At 39.5% G+C, this 19,656-nt stretch overlaps 1 protein-coding gene across 8 annotated transcripts in view; it reads right to left on the bottom strand.

The window, feature by feature from the left end:
* Positions 1-19,656, bottom strand: part of HECW2 (HECT, C2 and WW domain containing E3 ubiquitin protein ligase 2) — a 357,621-nt gene that overhangs the window by 148,069 nt on the left and 189,896 nt on the right. The window contains exon 1 of one of the 8 annotated variants that reach the window (XM_032405763.1): positions 10,695-11,496. The exons of the other annotated variants lie outside the window; for them this stretch is intronic. The gene's annotated coding sequence lies outside the window, so the exon portion shown is untranslated. Of the gene's footprint in view, positions 1-10,694; positions 11,497-19,656 lie in introns of those variants that run through there. 8 annotated transcript variants of the gene reach the window in all.

Raw genomic sequence — 19,656 nt, 5'->3', positions numbered from 1 at the left:
CTGAGGGTTCTAGAGGGGAGGGGGGTGGGGGGATGGGTTAAAAAAAAAAGAACAAGATGGGTCAAAATCAATGGAACAACATTTCTTCAACGAAATAATTGTTACCACTCACAACAGTTAAAATAATACAAACATTATTTAACTTAATCCCCCACAGAAATTTCATGATATGTGCATTATTGATTCATTTTGCAGATGACTGGTTGATGGTTAGAGAAGCTTTGTGACTTATCCTTACCCACACCAACCAGACATGATATGGCTGGAATTTAAACCATGTCTTTCTCAATAGCACAGAGGACATTAGGGGAAGGAAGGGAAAACTGAAAGGGGGGAAATCAGAGGGGAAGACGAACCATGAGAGACTAGGACTCTGGGAAACAATCTGAGGGTTTCGGAGGGGGGAGAGGGATGGGGTAGCCCGGTGATGGGTATTAAGGAGGGCACGTGTTGTAATGAGCACTGGGTGTTATACGCAAATAATGAATCATGGAACACTACATCAAAAACTAATGATGTACTGTATGGTGACTAACAATAAACCACGTCTTTCTCTAAAAAAATAAAATAAAATAAAATAAAATAAAAGGCAGTACCTAAAACTGGTTGTGATAGATGTCATGGGGCTCCCCAGGGCAGATCCTGATCACTGCCCATCCACTGAGCTTCCTCCTTGCCAAGTGAACCCCAATTTTATCCAAGGCAACAATGTTCCCAGGTAAAAATACTCACCTCTCCGAATGCCTTGCAGCTAGGGGTGGCATGTGGTGTAACCCTGGCCAGTGAGATGGAAATGGAAGTCTACTGGGTGGGACTTCCGGGAAAGCTATTATTCTCCTGAGCTAAAAAGGGCAGACTCAATAATCCTTTTTGCTCTTCCCTCTCCCCTCTTCTTGGATGACAGCCACATGCTAAGGATGGCAGAGCAAGAAGCCAGAAGTAACCATGACGAGTCCTTCAGCTCTGAACCACCTGCCTTCAGGCTTCTTGCTACCGAGGCAACAGTAAATTGGTTTGGGTTTCTGTTAACCTGCACCTTAACACAATTCCTAACAGATATACATACCACCTTAAAAATCAGTGATTTTGACCCATCATGCCTGACTTGATCTAGAATCCCCACGACTGGATCACTGCTTCAGTCTAGACCACAAAGGTACTTGCTACACGTCTAAAAGATAGTTTAGTGTGCAGAGCTGCTTGGGTGGAGAGAGAGACTCTCATGTTTTTGCAAAAAAAAATGTACTTTTTTTAGCTATTAGTCACTTGGAAGACACAAAAAGCTGGACCCTGCAAGAAACAGAATATAGGCATAGGGAGTAGAAGGTGTCCAGCCATTCAAAATGCTTTTTTTAAATGTGGCTATGCACATAGCAAACTTTCTGAAAATATTATTGTGAGTGTTTCCTCTTGAGCTTCAGGAAAGATGAGGCAGCATTACATCTTGTTTTAAGGAGCAAGCCTCAGGATCACAGTGCAAAAGAACAGTGGTAATAAAACTGCACTTGTTAACGTGACCTCACTGTAAGAGGTTTGCACTTCTGGTGTTACTAACCCTTTCTCCCAAAGTCATCAGGTAAGCCAAACAAAGGATACGCTTCTGACAGAAGTGAACCTGAGGCTCCACACATCCCTTACATGCTTCCTGGAAAAGAACTTTGACAGAGAACCAGTGTCGGCATCTCTTGTTCCAAGAAGGGTCACTAAGATACTCTTTCTTTGCCAGCCACATCCACTGCAAGGTAGAAATTCTGCCCCATGTGAAGTAGGAAATAAGGGAGAAGAGTGATGGGTGCTTGTTCTAAAAGCCTTCACCAAGAAACAGATCCAGCTCCTGTGGGTTGGGATAAGCCAATATCTCTGACTTTAATTCCCCTCATTGGTTCATAGGTCATGTAGACAACTCCATTTGGTTAAATTATGATACTTAAAGAAAAAAAAGACGAGTTGAAGCAAAATGTTGAAAATGTACTGTAAGTATTCAGGCTCAGATGGAATTCAAATGTCCCATAAAGATGAGAAATGGGTCAGAATTAGGATGAGCAAGCCCACAGCAGAAGTTTGATGGATCTGTTCTGATTAAAAATGCCACAGCAAGCGACCCACGCTGTAAATCTCCGCGGAGAAGATCTTATTCCCCACCAAGCACAGAGTCTGTCACATAGCAGATACCCAAGCTGATTAATATTCTGGTTATTCTAGACAGAAATTTGTCTCTGATGAAATGATGTTTCTGATAATCCATTATCTCTGACAGAGACAAGCACCTCTGCCAACAAGTGGCAGCTACGCTTCATTGAAAATATCAAGTCCATATAAATAAGCCAGCTTAGGAGCACAGAGTACAAATTATTTTGATATGATTATCACAGCCTCCACCAAGACTACAGCTCCTACTGTAGGAGTAGACTACAGCTAACTAGCACAACACTGGCCAGCCTTGGCCACACCACATAAAGAACAGTGAGAATGACTCATTCCTTTCCTTTGGTTCAAGACCAATTTTAATTAGTCCCTCAGAGTAAAACTTTCTTCTTTAAGTAGGTTAACACCTTTGTTTAGGTTGCAGTCAATTCTAGTCTAGACCCAGAACACCTTTTCAGTGACAGCATTTCTACTCTGAGATCTGTTTTTCATGGATATCTGAGGACAGAATATTTTTTCCCAGATTGTATGAGTTGTTTTTCTTTCCCACATATATGGGAAAAACAACTCATACAATATATATATTGTTATATATATATCATGTATATTAGGTGATTCAGTCTTTTTTAAATGCCCTAAATCCAAAGAAGAAAAATAACTGAGGATGAAATGGTATACCAAAGAAAGGGCCCTAAAGCCCCTACAACTATAATGTAGACATAATTATAAATCTATTTCTTCCTCCACTGAATAAACGTTGTGATAGATCAAAAAAACGTTGGCCTTTAAAACCAATTATCAGCTGTTGCATTTATACTTGGCTACTTCCTTTCCCCATTTCTCTTAACAACTATTCAAATCTGTCCCACTGTCCTCACATCCCATAGCTAATTTTCACACTCTGATTTGGAACAGGGTACCATTCAAAACATGTAGAACATTAGGCCTCGTCTCCCTAATACCATGTTTTCTGTATCCATACCTACTCCTTGCCTTCTTGCCCAGGGTTCTACCCTCTGTTATGGCAGAGCCTTTGACCCAATCCCCTCCATCAATCACCTTCTCTCACTTTGATTTTTAGTTTCTTCCTTTCAACCTAAAAACATGTCAGCCTCCATGAGGCACACTTCCTGGCTTGGCTTTTGCTCTTTGAACATTACCTTCCTTCCTCCCTTTTCCATTCTCATTTTTCTTTCTCTTCCTACTAGGATTGAAGTGTCTGTTTTCCAATTGAAATAGTCTTATTTCGGGGGCACCTGGGTGGCTCAGTCGGTTAAGCATCCGCCTTCGGCTTGGGTCATGATCTCAGGTTCCTGGGATCGAGTCCCACATTAGGCTCCTTGCTCAGCGAGGAGCCTAATTCTCTCCCTATTCTTCTGCCACCCCGCCCTGCTCGTGCTCTCTCTCATTCTCTCTCTCTCTGTCAAATAAATAAATAAAATCTTAAAAAAAAAAAAAAGAAATAGTCTTATTTTCTAGGAGCACATATTCTAAATACTTGGGTAACTTTCAAGTTGGAACATAATTACAAAAAAGAAACACTGAAGATGTTTAATTCATGTACCTAAATACCTTTTTTATATCTAATTTTGTTTGGTATGGTTTATATAAAGCTTGTCCACTCACGTCTCATATGTCTTCTTTGTTCTCTTACAAGTCTAGTTGGCAGTACATTTTCTCTAAATAGAAAAGCAAAGTACATACACACAAAAAGCCCTAAAAATCCTTTCAATATAATTTTATACCTGTTTATGAATATTATGGGAACATGATCAAAAAAACTTGAAAATCTTCACTCCTGCCTATTTTAGCAGTCCATGATACTTTTGCAAAGTGATTTCATTTAGTATTTTTTTTAATTACTCTTTAGTGCTATTTCTATTCATTCTGTTATTAATACTGGAATTAATTCTGTTAAGTCTGTTTCTCCAAGGGAGAAACAAATAAAGTGTTTGGACCAAGAAAACAAAGGCATAGAGATAGAAGATTACACCACACACAACTCTCTTAACTATAGAGTATAGTGGCTCAGAGAATTTTCTCAGATCTAATTAATTAGGTCAGAAACAGGACCCCCTTTCCTTAATTAAAACCACATTATCTTTAGGAGGAACATGTTGGGGACTTAAGCAAAATCTCTATATAAGCAAACTTACCAACATGTCCTGCACACTCACTAGGAAACAAATCATCATTGGCCACTTTTCCCTTTAGATGATTGATCCTCCACAGCAATGATTGCCCAACTCCATTGCTCACTCTAAATATCCTGAAGGCTTCTTTAAAATGCAGATTCCTGGGCTGCTCTTCCAGAGATTTTGGTTCTGTAGGTTTGAGTTAGGACGCAGGAATCTGAATTTTAGCAAACACCCCACGGAGCTGATTCCAATAGAGATACTACTACAAAGGCCACACGTGGAAAAACTCTGTTCTATAGTTATTTCCAGGGACACTGAGCAATCACAGCAATGCTTTGGACCCTGTTCATCGCCCACAACCGTCCCTCTCATTTGTTAGCTTGTTCATCCATTCATTCACTGAAAAGCATTTATTGATTGCCTAATATGGAAGGGGAGGAACACCCATTTCCTGCCATCAGGAGTTCCTGGGGTGGTGGGGGAGACTAGCACAGAAGGTACGATGCAAAGTCAAGAGTGCCGTGACCAGGCTGTGCTCACTTTATACAGTGTTAAAGAGGAACAGAGGGCACTAATCAGCACTCCCTGTGACTGTGAATAGCTCATATGGCTCTGGATCCATCAAGTTTGATGTATCTTTGCAAGGCACACACGGAGATCTCCTTTGGGAGATCTACACATTTAAGCCAGTCATTAAGGTGTCTCAGGCACTCCTTTGCTTCACTGTTCCATAGACATACAGCTTTACCACTGGGGTTCATTTTTTAGTTCTACGAATGGTCATCAGAAGCAATAAGCAAGTGGCCATATTTAGAGCTGAATTCAGTGGTAAAAGTTACTGTTGTTGCCTGGGCCCCAGAATGTTATCTTTTTCATCTTTGGAAAAGTACGATTAATTATATTAACCTACACGTGATTGTAAAGAGTAATTAAAATAATGAATTCTCTTCTAAAACGCCACAAAAAGCTAAAATCATGTAAGCAGAAAGATTTAATTTTTTAGAACTCTTCCTTCCCCATAATATTTCATATGCAGAGATCACTGTGAAAATTACCTTTAAAAGATTAATTTTTTTTCCTGTACATGATTTTTGGATTCCAAAAAATGTCCTCTGAATAGGCTTTTAAGATAATAAGAGAATGGGGAGGGCATGTGCTATGGTGAGCGCTGTGAATTGTGTAAGACTGTTGAATCACAGACCTGTACCTCTGAAACAAATAATACATTATATGTTAAAAAAAAAAAAAAAAAAAAGTAGAAGAAGATAGTAGGAAGGGAAAAATGAAGGGGGGGAAATTGGAGGGGAAGATGACCCATGAGAGACTATGGACTCTGAGAAACAAACTGAGGGTTCTAGAGGGGGGTGGGGGGATGGGTTAGCCTGGTGATGGGTATTGAGGAGGGCACGTTCTGCATGGAGCACTGGGTGTTACACGCAAACAATGAATCATAGAACACTACATCAAAAACTAATGATGTAATGTATGGTGATTAACATAACATAAAAAAAAAGATAATAAGAGAATATACAGGAGACCTGACCAGACATCTCAAACATATCCAAACATAATTTGGATTTGCAAATGTTTCTTTGTCTCTGTTAATATTTTCAAAATCTCCATAGAGTGCTGGAGATAAAATAGGAACAAATATATATACATTCAAAGCCTTCACTCTTCTACCAATCAACCCAGGGGAGTTAAGAAAAGATGAGGAATTTTTTGAGAAAGATGCCATGTGACAGATTGTAACAGAGAGATGAAAAATGATGCCTGCAAATTTTCTTTTGCTTTAAAGTAATCCCTCCCCACATTTTCTCACAAATGGCATAAACATCTAAGTTGTTTTAAATTACTTTTTGGATACAAATTGAATATAACTATGTCCTGAGATTGGATCACACAGGGGCCTGGTTTATTCTGGCTGTACTGGAAAATTAGATGCCCTGGCATTTGGGATTTGGAGAATAATATACTAAACTACAATTTGAATCAAAAGTATCATTGTAGACCTGGGCAAAGAGCACAACTTCACAGGGACTGGGTGACTGTTTTTAACAAATTTTCTAAAAATTTTTGCAAATTTTCTACAAGTATGTGCCAGGCAGGTTATGGAATCCTGCTACAATGGGACAGGGAAACTCAATGACTTTGGGATCTGAACTACATTGCGAGGGAAGAGTGAGTCTTTACCATGGACTGCACCACACAGAATACCGATCTTATGAAGTGCTATGAGAATTCATTAACAACCTTCCTCATGAGTTTGCAAACATGACATTAATTTTAACCTAATCTCCCTAGATGCCCAATTCCCGACACCAACGCTCCCTCTGGTTGTAAAAAAGACTGAGTGCGAGACGTTCCTAGAGATTATGATCCTGTGCTCGCTTCGGCAGCACATATACTAGAGATTACGATCCTGATACCACAACACCAGCTGAGATGTACCCACTAATGACTGTGGCTTGGTTCTCACTTGAATAGCTATTTTCCTGTAGATACCGGAAAGAACTGCTGATTGTAATGTGCCAGAGATGGGAGAAGAAGGCACAGCACATCACAGGACAAAAAAAAGGAACAGCAACAACAGCAAAAGCAAGAGCTGATGGCCAGTCGGCAGGGTCTGGTCCTGGGATACGTGTGCCTGGGAAGGCATGTGCATCGCTGCACCTGCAGGATGGAGTGGGTGCACACGTGCTGATCCAAGGCCATGCACCCCCCAGGATGAGAGAGATGTCTTATGGTTATCTCCTCGGTGGCAAGCCATCGACCAGGAGTGGTGGAACCCAACCTGGAGAATGAGCAGTCTTTCACTAGATCCACACTGGGTGACTTATAGCCACGCCCTAAGCACCCCCCCTGAGGGTGCCTCCTGAACATTCACACCTCCAGCCGTACATCCAGCAGAGGCAGGATGTGCTGCTAAGCAAATTCCTATGTAAAATGCTTGATCCTAAGCTACTCAATTAACCACCAATAGATCGGTGAGAAGCAACACTTGAACTCATTTTGGCAAATACCTCCTAAGAGTTTCAGTCATGGTCCGGAATACCAGATAGTAAAGAGCAGTTCAGAGATGGCTTATAAGTCAGGCACTGTTCTATTGTTCTGTCTTTATCAATTCATTGACACCTCTAACAATCCTTTGAGGTAGGCAGCACTATCAGATTCTTAGTGATGGGAACTAAGGCACAGAGAAGTTAGAAAATCTGTCCAAGATCCCAAAACTAGTATGTGCAGAGGGAGCCCAGAGACCATGCTCCTTAATGCTATACCACACCTTCTATCTAGACCACTGTGAAGTTTGGATTCCATGCTGAGGATGATGGAAGGTCACTGGAAGACTTAAAGCAGGGAAGTAACATGATCCACATTTCTAAAAAAATCCTCTGGCTGCCGTGTGCAGAGTGGACTGTCAAAGGACAAGAGGACGGTCCACAATGCTTCACGCCCAGGCCCAGCACCAAGCGCTGGAGCCATAACCTAAACATGACCCCCTCCCCCCGTCTCCATCTTTCCTGTGCAGACGGAGCTGCGGCAGCTATAAATAGCCAGCTTTAGTGCAAAAGGCTGTGAATCAATTCCAGACTCTCCAGTCCAACGACCCTGCGAGGTGACTCATCCACCTCTAAGCTCTCTCCAAGTCCAACCACCAGCCTGAATTTCACTCTCTAAGCCCACCATGCTCTTCCTGTCCCTCTCTTTATCCAAACAACTCCTGAAAGTCCAACTTTCCCACACCCAACCTTAATCAGTCAAAACAGAAAAGCTCAGATTCTCCTTCACTCAGTAACTCGATAAAACTTTTAATGCAACATATTTAATATATCACTGCCTTTAATCCACATGGGCCTTCTATTCACAAACAGAAGTATGCTTTATGTTTTTAGGCACAAACCATTTATTACAGGTACTAAGAGAGTAATACACCGCTTGAAAATGATGTTGCCAGGCAGCAGCTATTAGGTGATGGTAAGATCCCAGAACTTTGAGAAAGAGCAGACCTGAGTTTAAATTCCATCTCTCTCATTTACTGGATCCATAACCTTGTGCAAGTCTTAAAACTGCATAGACTCCATTTCTCTAATCTACAAAATGATAACAGCACCTAGCTCAGAAAGCTGTGAGGAGTATTGGGTACAGTACTTGAACCTGGCACATATTAGGAGGCTACGTGCGTGGGGTTTAAAAAATTTTTAATCCATTTCCTCCTTCTTTCTAAGAAAATTATGTTTTTCTTTTAATACCCAAAAGCACAGTTCCTCAATCTCATTTCCTTAGCTTTTACTTTTTAAATTTCTTTTAAATAAATTCATTTTATTCTAATTTCTCATAAATATATATAAATTAAAACAAAAGCATGCTGATTTATGTTTTTAGAGACTGCTTTCTTTCTTAATCTGGATGCCAAATGAGCAGACAGAAGTGCAGTCCATACATACAATGATAGCACATTATGCTATTACACACAGAACACAGTCTCTCACACAGAGTAGATCAATATGCACAGTTCTTGAGTGGAAGGTCACTCAAAGCCTAAAATTCTGTCAATGACCTTTAAGCTCAGCTTAACAAAGAATGAGCAGAGATACCTTCATCTCCCTACATAATGAAACTTGGATTGTGAATACCGTGTTTAACTGGGAAATCTCTCTTGTGGCACTATGTGTATTAAAAAGTTGCCAGGAATGACAACGAGGTTTTGATTATATATCTATCCCTCTTTCTCTCTTCTAATGATTTTTTTAATACCATCCATATACTAAGCTCTCACTCAAAGATAATCCTTTTAATACTAAGTGAAGTTTAAAAGCAACCTCCAGATCTTTCAAGGATTTTACTTTTACATGAACCTAATAGCTGCAGATTCTGAGAAATGTACAACCATTATAAAATATAAAGTTCAGCACAAAAGCACCCTTCGATTAGGGGTAAATCACATCTTTGATCTTAGTGAGCTCATACAATAAGGATCAGGAACTATAATAGCTAACTTGATATAAAGAAGGAGGTTACCCTCATTGAAGTAACCAAATACTTATTGGAGCTAATCCAAACTCAGTCTGAAAATATTAGTTGGAAGTATGTGAGAGCGATCTTTCTGGAACATTCATTGCTACTAATCCTAAAGAAAAATTTTGCAGATGTGCCTACTCTCCATGGGTCCCTCCCCATAATGGCTTGATCAGAAGATGAACCACTTTCCCAGAGATTAGACTGCTCACCTGAATCCTTACTAAACCATCAACTTACTGTTCATTAAACTAGGTATTTATCTATGTTTCCAAATGAGGGCACTACTGGGTCCAATACACTGTAGCAACGGTAGCATCCTTGGCTCTCGAGCACCAAATGCCAGTTGCGTGCTATATGACAATAAATAAATAAATAAATAACATCCTCACCCATCTTGAGGACCACTGATTGGCATTTTGTAGCCAAAAAGTAAATTTTTTCATTGAAAAAGGATTAGGATAGAACTGAAATTTTGCCCTGGATTCATCCTGTCTTTTAAACAATTAGAACAGATTTCAAAGCTCTACAGAAAGCTGGGTCAGTTTACTACAACTGCCACAAGAAAATCTTAACAAAAACATTATTTTATTCTCAAATTAAAGTTTTGTTGTAAGATTGCTGTTAAATCAACAGTTTCTAAAACGTGAATGTCTATGAATACTTGTCCATATAAACATTACATTACAAATAAATCGGCTTTAACATCTCATTCATGAGAGAAGAGCTTTAAAATCTGACAAAAAAAAAACATTATTATCCAGGGGCATATAACCTGTCATAAAATCTATTTAGATTCAATCAAATGACATTTTAAGAAACATTATTGTAGGTAGGACCTGTACTTAACATCACAGTAAAGTACTTCCTTTGAAACCAGGGGGCTCTAGAAATTCAGCAAAAGTACTACATATTTATTTGTAAAAGTTTTAAATTTTTTTAAAGATTTTTATTTATTTATTTATTTATTTGACAGAGAGAGAGAGAGAGAGCAGAACAAATGAGAGAGAACATGAGTGGGGGGAGGGGTAGAGGGAGAGGGAGAAGCAGACTCCCCTCTAAGCAGGGAGCCTGATGCAGGACTCTATCCCAGGACCCTGGGATCTTGACCTGGGCCAAAGGCAGATGCTTAACTGACTGAGCCACCCAGGTGCCCCTTTTTTGTAAAAGTTTTAAATGTTTTAATCCCAGCACTGATGGATGTTGAGTTGTCAAATGATTAAATGTGATAAGCACACCACATAGTTTGTTAATGACTGTCCTAATCAAGCTGGAAGGGGACCACGTTTAAGAATGTTTCAAAGAGAAGGGCAGACAGAACTGTAAATCCCAATAGTTGAACTCAGAAATCGGGTGAGGGTAGAACTCATTTCACAGAACTTTCTAATTTCTTACCTCATATAATCCCAAAGAGTTTCTCTCTGCCTTTGTCAGGGTTGAATTCATCATCATTTCAAACCAGATTTAGGAAGCAGCAAGAAGAAACACGTTCCATTCTCCTTAAAATCATATACCTGGCCTACCCACTTGGCAATTTCATTCATAGAAGAGTCCAGAACTGCAGTCAGGCGGGTCTGGAGTCCTAACGTGGCTTTGAGAGCTCTGCGGGTCCACCTCACTGATGCTTCTCCTCCTCTTTCCCAAAGTTCTAGACATGAAATCCTAAGTGGGATTTGAGCAGACCTCTACCAGGAGACTCCTGTCCAGCTAAGAAAACACTGAGAGCCACTCCCACTTTTCCTCAAGACTGTCAGGCATCCTAAATGAAAAAACACAGCCTATTAGTGTCCCTTAGGCTGAGGCAGTCGTGGCCACACCCTGTAAAGGGTACAGGATGCAATCGCCCCATCCTCCCCTCGGCTTCCTTCCTTTGCTTTTTTCCATTGGGAAAATTCCAAAGAATGAGCTATGTGTACACACGCACACACACACACACACACACTCATACAGAGTGAGTGTCAACAAACTGACTGTTATCACAGAGAAGGGAGTTTTCTGTCTGATTTACTAAGAATAGAGTGGTCATTATCAGGAAACTCTAATTTACTACTATGATTAATCAGATATAGCATTCATTTAGGGTACTGAAAGAGGCTTACAGCATTCTAACTAATCCAGAATGAAATTTGTGGACTTGTGAGTTCAAACTGTAAAAATCAACTAAAATTTTTTGAAACATTATCTAGCTTTAATGAAAATCCAAAACTGTGGTTAGCAACCCTGAAGTTATTCTCAGATGTCACTTTTTTTAAGATTTTATTTATTTATTTGAGAGAGAGAGAGAGAGCACACAAGCAGGGGAAGCAGCAGGCAGAGGGAGAGGCAGACTCCCCACTGAGCAGGGAGCCTGGTGCGGGACTTGATCCCAGGACCCTGGGATCATGACCTGAGTCAAAGGCAGACGCCCAACCTACTGAGTCACCCAGGCATCCCTCAGATATCATTTTTAATGCAAAAATGGATGCAAAACCTCAATCTAGCTGTGCTCTTGTCTTATCCAAGGAAGAGGTTGTAGTGGAAGAATTTCCAGATGAGATGCATTGTTATTTAATGGAAATGGGGCCTCCTGAAGCTGGCCCACCCAGGGCGGCTGTCACAATTATTAAGTGTTGGTTGAATGGGTGAATGCAATCAAAGGCTGCAAGTCCATATCTTTCCAGCAAACTTCCAGGAAAGCAAGATAAAATATCCTCATTAGTCACCATTTTGTTGTGAAGTGAGACAGACCGGATTTAAATTCTGTGCCACATTTAGTGGATGCAATTTTCTCTCTACCGTTTCCTTAATCCCGACATTGTTTGTCATAAAGCTTCCAGGGGCCACGGAGCTTGAGGCTGGTTCTACAATAGACTATGGGGACACAGCAAGCCTGGCACTCAGAATCACCACCAGGCCTCTTCTGATGTGTAAACTCTGCCCAAGCTTAGAACAAACCAAGATGCTGACATTGGGTGGATTCTTGGGTGTGTGCTAGCAAACAACAATAAGAACAAGCATGTACAAAATGCCCACAATGTACCAGGGACACATCATAGATGCTTTTGAAATAGTCTAATGAATGGCACTGTGCTCTAAGGCTGAGGTCGATAATGTTATTAGGCCTACGTTACAGATGAGGAAGCTGAGGCTCACAGAAAGGAAGTGATAACAAACAGCCAGGATTTCAGGGTTGGATCTGAATGGCACCCAAGCCCGAGCTCTTTTATGATATGCTGCCTTTCTCAGATAACACTCTGGAAAATGGCAGTCACCTCACAAATTCAACTCAGTCACCAAAAGGAGGTTAGAAAAAAGAAGTCTAGAAAGGATGAATTCATTTCCTTTTATTGGCATCAAAGGTGGCTATAGCTTATGAACGACAGACTTCCCAACAACGTCAGCATCTCTGTTTTCATCTCCAGTCAAAAGTGTATAATCTTGAATGCTTGCTTACTTCCTAGTTATGGAACAAAAATTCTCCATGGGGCTGAAGAGAAGCTCACCTGATGCTCCCACCACTCTGAATTCCCACACCATGATTCTTTACCTTCCAAATATTGTAACATTTGCCAGATAGGCCACTTCAACTGAACTCTAGGTTCTGGTCCATCTATGTGTCACCGATGTTCACATGTGTCAAACAGGCTATTGTCCTATGTAAAGGAAACCTATGTCCCCACAGCACACACCATTGTCATAAGAGACCTAGATTTCCAAGTTGATCAAGACACTTATAAAGTGGATCAAGCAAGGGGCACCTGGGTGGCTCAGTTGGTTAAGCGGCTGCCTTCGTCTCAGGTCATGATCCCAGGGTGCTGGGATCGAGCCCCACGTCGGGAATCCCTGCTCAGTGGGGAGCCTGCTTCTCCCTCTCCCTCTGCTGCTCCCCCTGCTTATGCTCTCTTTCTGTCAAATAAATAAATAAAATCTTTAAAAAAAAAAATAAAGTGGATCAAGTGAGGTTAGATGATGTTGGAGCTTAGACTTAAGGCCATCACATATGTGTACCTTTTCATAGAGATGGTCTTTCTTAAACAAGGGAGTTCAGCCAGGACTTCTTCAATCACAGTAGACTATTGCATTGAGAAGGTAGAGCCAGAAGAGCATAGTGTCAGACCTCGAAATTTATATATGCTATTCCTTTCTCCAAACCACATCTCTGTGTGAAGAAAGACCTCAAAAATCAACAAGAACAAATAAAATGGGAAGCACATCAATACCAAGTTTGCATACATATAACATCTTAACATTTTCACTCGCTACGATAGCATATGGTGCCAGGCATTGGGAGATAGTTCTGAATAAGACAAACACAGCACCTGCTTTTTCTTGCAGAGCTTCTATTTTAGAGAGAGGGAGAAACACTAAATAACAAATACAAAACGAATTCTTTGGTTACTATTATGATACATGCTACAAAGGAAAAAGAGGTCTTAAGAGAATGGGGGAGTTGCTGACATGACCCAGACCAGAAAGTAAGAGAAATCTCCCTCAAGGAATTAATGTGGGAACTAAGCTCTGAAGGATGGGTAAGGAGGGGAGGAAGAGAAAAGAGAGAACATTCCAGAAAGAAGAGCTGTACAGAGGCCCTAGGGTGGGAAGGAGCACTTTCAAGGACTAAAGGAAGACTAGTGTGACTAGAGCACAGAGGGTTAAAGGAGAGATGAGGCCAGTGAAGGAGGAAAGACTAGAAATTTTAAGCATCAGTGTAGAGGGAGAGAAAGGGAAACTTAAGAATAAGGGAATGGAAATTATCCCTTTATCTCTTCTCCACAAGATCTTCTCCTGAAAGCCAACTGGTATCACAACTGTCAACATTCAAAGTTACTGATCTAACAAGGATGCTCGTGGGTGAGACTATGCTTTGTGGATGTTGAATGTATTAATCACAGAACATTAAAGCTCACAGAATGAGTAAGTCATGGGAATAAAAGGCAGAGCATAGGGAATATAGTCGGTGATACTGGAATAGGACCATATGGTGACAGATGGCAGTTACACTTGTGAGCACAGCATAATGTGTAGAGAAGTTGAACCACTATGGTGTACACCTAAAACTAATATAACATCGTGTACCAACTGTACTTAAATTAAAAATAAAAAAAAAAGAACGAATAAGCTCCCCCCCAAAAAAAAGAGTAAAGCAAAGAAGAGCAAAGACACAATTCTTAGATGACGATACAAATTGGCAATGGAAAAATTCAGCAGCGTCTCTTCCATCTATCTTTATGTGGGCATGAAAAACACAAAACAGAATCAAGGTTAGCACATCAGGAAGGTATGACCTTTTTCCTGAAAAGCCCATTATGAATTTCCTCTGTGTTTATGCAATTTTGCATGTCTCCGAGTCTGACATCACTCATATGCATTATTTAGGTCCCGTAGCAAGTGTCTGCCTGTCTGCTGCAACTTTTACTGGAGGCTTTTTCTTCTGACATTGTGTTCATTCAACAGCCAGATGAATGCTTGTCTCCTCATGGCTTTGTTTTCAGATGCCCCAAATCTTCCAATGGAAATACACATCATTCTGTGCATAAATCAGAAAACGTTTTGAAACTCCGTTCAAAAATGAGACAGCTGCTAAAAGATCCCTTGAACCTCAAATAAAAATCAGTTGACACATGCACAGGAAACACACGGTTTTTAAAGTTTAGCTTAGAAACTGGTAGGTAATCAAATTAAATACAAATAATAAAGGCTATTATCTGTTACCTATTATGCACTTACCACATGCCAGGCACTATGAGTGTGTATACACACTCCCTCATTCAATCCTCAGAGTAACCTTCTGGGCTAATCATGACAATCCCTAAGAAAACTGAGGGACAGAGAGGCTGAATAACTTGCTCACACATAGCTAAATCCCAGGGCAAAAAACTAGCTGAATTTCAAATCGAGGGGCTGCATGACATCAAAGCTTATCCACACATTGTCCACTATTATACAACTTCCCCCCAAAATAATTAACTACCTTTTATCAAGTGACAAGACCTATGCTTGACATTTTAGAATCATTCACTGATAGAATTCTCCCAGCAATTCTGAGAGGTGCTATTATCCCTAAGATAAGGGAAGTGAGCTTGGGGAGGTCTGGTGACTTGATCCAGGGCACACAATTGCAAGGCTCAAAGGTGCAGACAGAGGAAGATTTTCCAGAAGCCTGCTCAGTTTCACAACAGCAACATCTCTGAAGAATTCTGAGTTCAATAAGAGTAAGTATGGGCAGGCGCCTGGGTGGCTGAGATGGTTAAGCGTCTGCCTTCGGCTCAGGTCATGATCCCAGGGTCCTGGGATTGAGTCCCGCATCGGGCTCCCTGCTAGGCGGGGAGCCTGCTTCTCCCTCTGCTTCTCTCTCTCTCTCTGTCTCTCATGAATAAATAAATAAAATCTTTAAAAAAAAAAAAAAGAGTAAGTATGGGCATATTTTCTTAGGGTTTTGTAGTTTTATCTGGGAAATTATCATTATGCTTTGGAAGATAGTAATGTCCCCAAAAGACTGATTTTCTCATCTTAGGTGGATAAGAAAAATCCCTTTATCGATGTCTACTCAAGCAAAATATCAGGACTGTGATCCACTGCTTTCATAAACAAGAATAAATGACCCTCATTTTTCTAACAGGCCGATATACACAAGCAGATGTAATGTGCCAAACGCATGAAAGGTATATACAAATAAGAATAAATGTGGTTTTATTCCTTTCAGTAATTTCCACAACAGGATTAAAGAACCAGCTATAACAGCATCTCCTTTATTTGACTGACCCGTACGTGGAAGCTTGAAGGATGTATTTCTCCTTATGGGTGAATTTTGTATAAATATCTAAGAATATTCTATTTTTACTTACTGATGAATTTTGTATTAACCCTATGTTAATGTACTGTTAATGAAATATTAAGGTGGTTTATGTATAATCCCACCTCACTCATTGAATTCATAACAACTGTTTAATTACATGGCTAATGGGTTCTGCAGCTATGCTATTTATTATTCCAAATAAAATTATATTGTAAAGCAGGGTGAAGGTATAGAATAGATTTTAGGCATGTAACACTCTGAAAATAAAATGAATCCAATAAGGAAGGATATAAAATTATTTTATTTGTATTCGTATGTTGTTTCTGTCTGTAAAATGAGAACACTACCTTTTTCCAGCTATGCTATGCATATGACTAAGAAAGCAATGAACTCAATAATATATCCTGAAGATTCTCTGCTAAAAGCACATATGTAGAGACTCTACTATATCCACACAGGGAACATTTTCAGGATTTATCATTTACCACCATAGTGCATGATGTAGAATCAAATAATCACACAGATTCCCAAACCCTAGAAGAATTCTGATACAGCTGGTACTAGAACTCCACGTTGAGATACTTGTCTATAGTCTCAAAATCTAATTAGACCATACATTAACATACGTGTATATGTGAATGTCACATTTGATTTTGCAAATGTGTTTTATTAGACGATAAAAAATAGACATGCATCTTTGCACCCTACCCTAACAGCTCTCATGATGATTATGATCAATCCATTTTAAAAGAAGAAAAAAGTGGTGATGGGTATTGAGGAGGGCACGTTCTGCATGGAGCACTGGGTGTTATGCACAAACAATGAATCATGGAACACTATATCTAAAACTAGTGATGTAATGTATGGGGATTAACATAACAATAAAAATTTAAAAAAAAAGAAGAAAAAAGTGAGTATAACAGGAAGACAAGCAAGTGCAGAAAAAAACGAAGACAGAAAGGGATGCTAACGTGAGAAAAAAAGTTTTTGTTTGTACATAAATCTAGAATAGTACTCCTCAAAATATAGGCTATGGATAAGCACTGGGCCATGAACTTACTGTTGATGATCTGAGATAAGGACAGAAATTGAACATGAGCCTTTAGAAACTTTTTTTTTTTTTAAGATTTTATTTATTTTTGACAGAGAAAGAGAGAGCACAAGCAGGGGGAACAGCAGAGGGAAAGGGAGAAGCAGACTCCCCACTAAGCAGGGAGCCCAATGCAGGGCTCGATCCCAGGACCCCGGGATCATGACCTGAACCGAAGGTAGACGCTTAACCATCTGAGCCACCCAGGCACCCCAGAGCCTTTAGAAACTTTTACAGAAATTTGCCAGAGTAATTTTAAGTCTGTTCAATAATAATAATAATGAAAATGTGGACTTATATTTTATAGATCTTGTTTTTATTTCATTTCATTTTTCTTTATTTCATTTTTCTAAGTTTATTTTTATTCTATTTCACAAAAGATCGGTGTCTATGATGGAACTGAACGACCACAGGGAATCTGAGAAGCATTGAGGGCTCTAGACGGTCTTGCTCCATCCAGGGAGCCCAGGATTAGATACATATGGCTTTCTGTGATATCATCTCAAAGGCTAGCAGCCAGAAAGAATTTATTGAACGAATGTCTGCAAGAACATCCTTAACTTCTCATACTAGCTCACTCTGAATCTGTCAGCAATATATGAATCTACACGCTTTTGTGAATCTGTCAATTTTTCTTTTTAGCTTGTACCACCTCTTAAAATAACACTTTAGTAAAATTTCCTAAAAAACTACTTTCAATGCATAGAACAGCACATTGCACTTATAAATGTATGTCTCTCAAATTTCAAACAGACCCTTGGATTTTAACATTTGAGGACTCCGTGAAGAACATCATCATATCGATACCCCATCCCTGAGTCTTTGCTCACATGAATCCATTGTTGCAGGCTGCTCTCAGAAAGTAGGTCTTTAAATTGCTTTGGTCATCTTAGTATTAGGTCCTTATTAGCTATCTAATGATCTTCATATTTGGCAATGACACCAGTAATAATAAGCACAAAGTCTCAATACATTATACTTTTAAGTACATGGGATACAGATCTCATTTTGCAGCTTTCCTGCTTCCTGGGAAACCGAATAATAATTCTCTCCTTTATTGAGACTTGCATTAGAGACAGCAATAAAGTTCAATTCTAGACATATTCTCACAATTCCAGCTCAAGTCAGTATACTCCTTGGTGGCCCCTGCAGTTGCTACTTTTGCCATGTGAGTGTTGCCAAGAATAACTTTTTCTCCTCCAAGTTAAATATGGTGTTTATAAAAGGTGTGGGGCAGAGACTCTGGCAGCATGTATCTGTACACACAACAGACAAAGTCACAATAATAGCAACTGTGCTCCTACTTGCCAATATCTCTAGCCAGGAAGAATGAACAAGGATTTTTTTCCCTAAATAATTGTGTCCCCTTTTTAAAGAGAATAAAGTCAACCTTTAAATATGTAAGTTCGTTCTGTAATGTTTAAAAGGTATAAGTTAAGTCATATACTAAATTTGTTCATTATGTTTTCTTAACATGTTTTAATAGAATTTAGGACATTTAGTCAGTCACTAACTCTCTAATAGCTTGTAAGTACAGTACAGAATAGCACTGGTTCTGCAGCCCAAATAGACAGCTATTAGCTGTGTGACTTTGCCAAATGATCAACCTTCCTAAACTTTAGTCCATCTATAAAATGGGGACAATATCAATGCATGACCAGCACAATTTTGAGAGGACTGGAAAGCTACGTACAGTAAGTAGACAGTGCCTGGCAAAAAAGTATTTACTAATAGTCAATAAATTCTCAGATATTAGTGCTGTTATTCTCAACAGAGAAGACTCTAAATCATTGAAATACCTGGAGAAGTTTTTAGAACTTTATTTTTGCAACAAATGCTGACACTAAGTAGATATTGCCACCAGGAAGGCAGCTGGCTGGATGAAATGACCCCCGGAGTCTCCCTGATCTAGGGTATTTGGCATGATTAAACTGGGCACAGATTCAATACTTTCACTAAAATTCAAATAACATCTTCAGAGAAAAAGAGTTATGTTAATGCCTTTTATTGTACTACATACATTTGTTTCAGCAATCACTTTGGGAAAGGTTAAGTGAAAGCAGATAAAACTAAAATCACAAGACATCTTTGTAAAAGTAGGTGGCATTCATCCAAAATGCCTTTCCTGGAACAAACTGTAACAACTCGTTTCACTCCCGCCCTTTCCTACCAAGCTATATTTAAGGGTCTGTAAGCATTTCCATCACAAATTGCTGTCATCAGGAATTATAATTTTACCTTCTAATCTGTTTTAGAGTTTATAAATAAACATCTCAATCAAATTTTTAAAAACTATTGTTTTTTAAATTTAAAAACTCTCTTCAGTAAAGGATAATAGTACAAGGGGGAAAAAAAACACAGAAACACCAGAAAAGTAAGGATTATTTTACACATGAAAAAAAAATTATCTGCCATGGCTTAATAAGCAAAATAAGACACCTGTTCTAGAAATATGTGCCACCTAAGATTATATAAATTCAGTGATCATTGTG

Source organism: Phoca vitulina, unplaced genomic scaffold (assembly GCF_004348235.1).
Source record: "Phoca vitulina isolate PV1807 unplaced genomic scaffold, GSC_HSeal_1.0 scaffold1, whole genome shotgun sequence".
NCBI lineage: Eukaryota > Metazoa > Chordata > Mammalia > Carnivora > Phocidae > Phoca > Phoca vitulina.
Note: the sequence above shows the minus strand (reverse complement) of the source record. Positions and strands in the feature narration are given on the sequence as shown.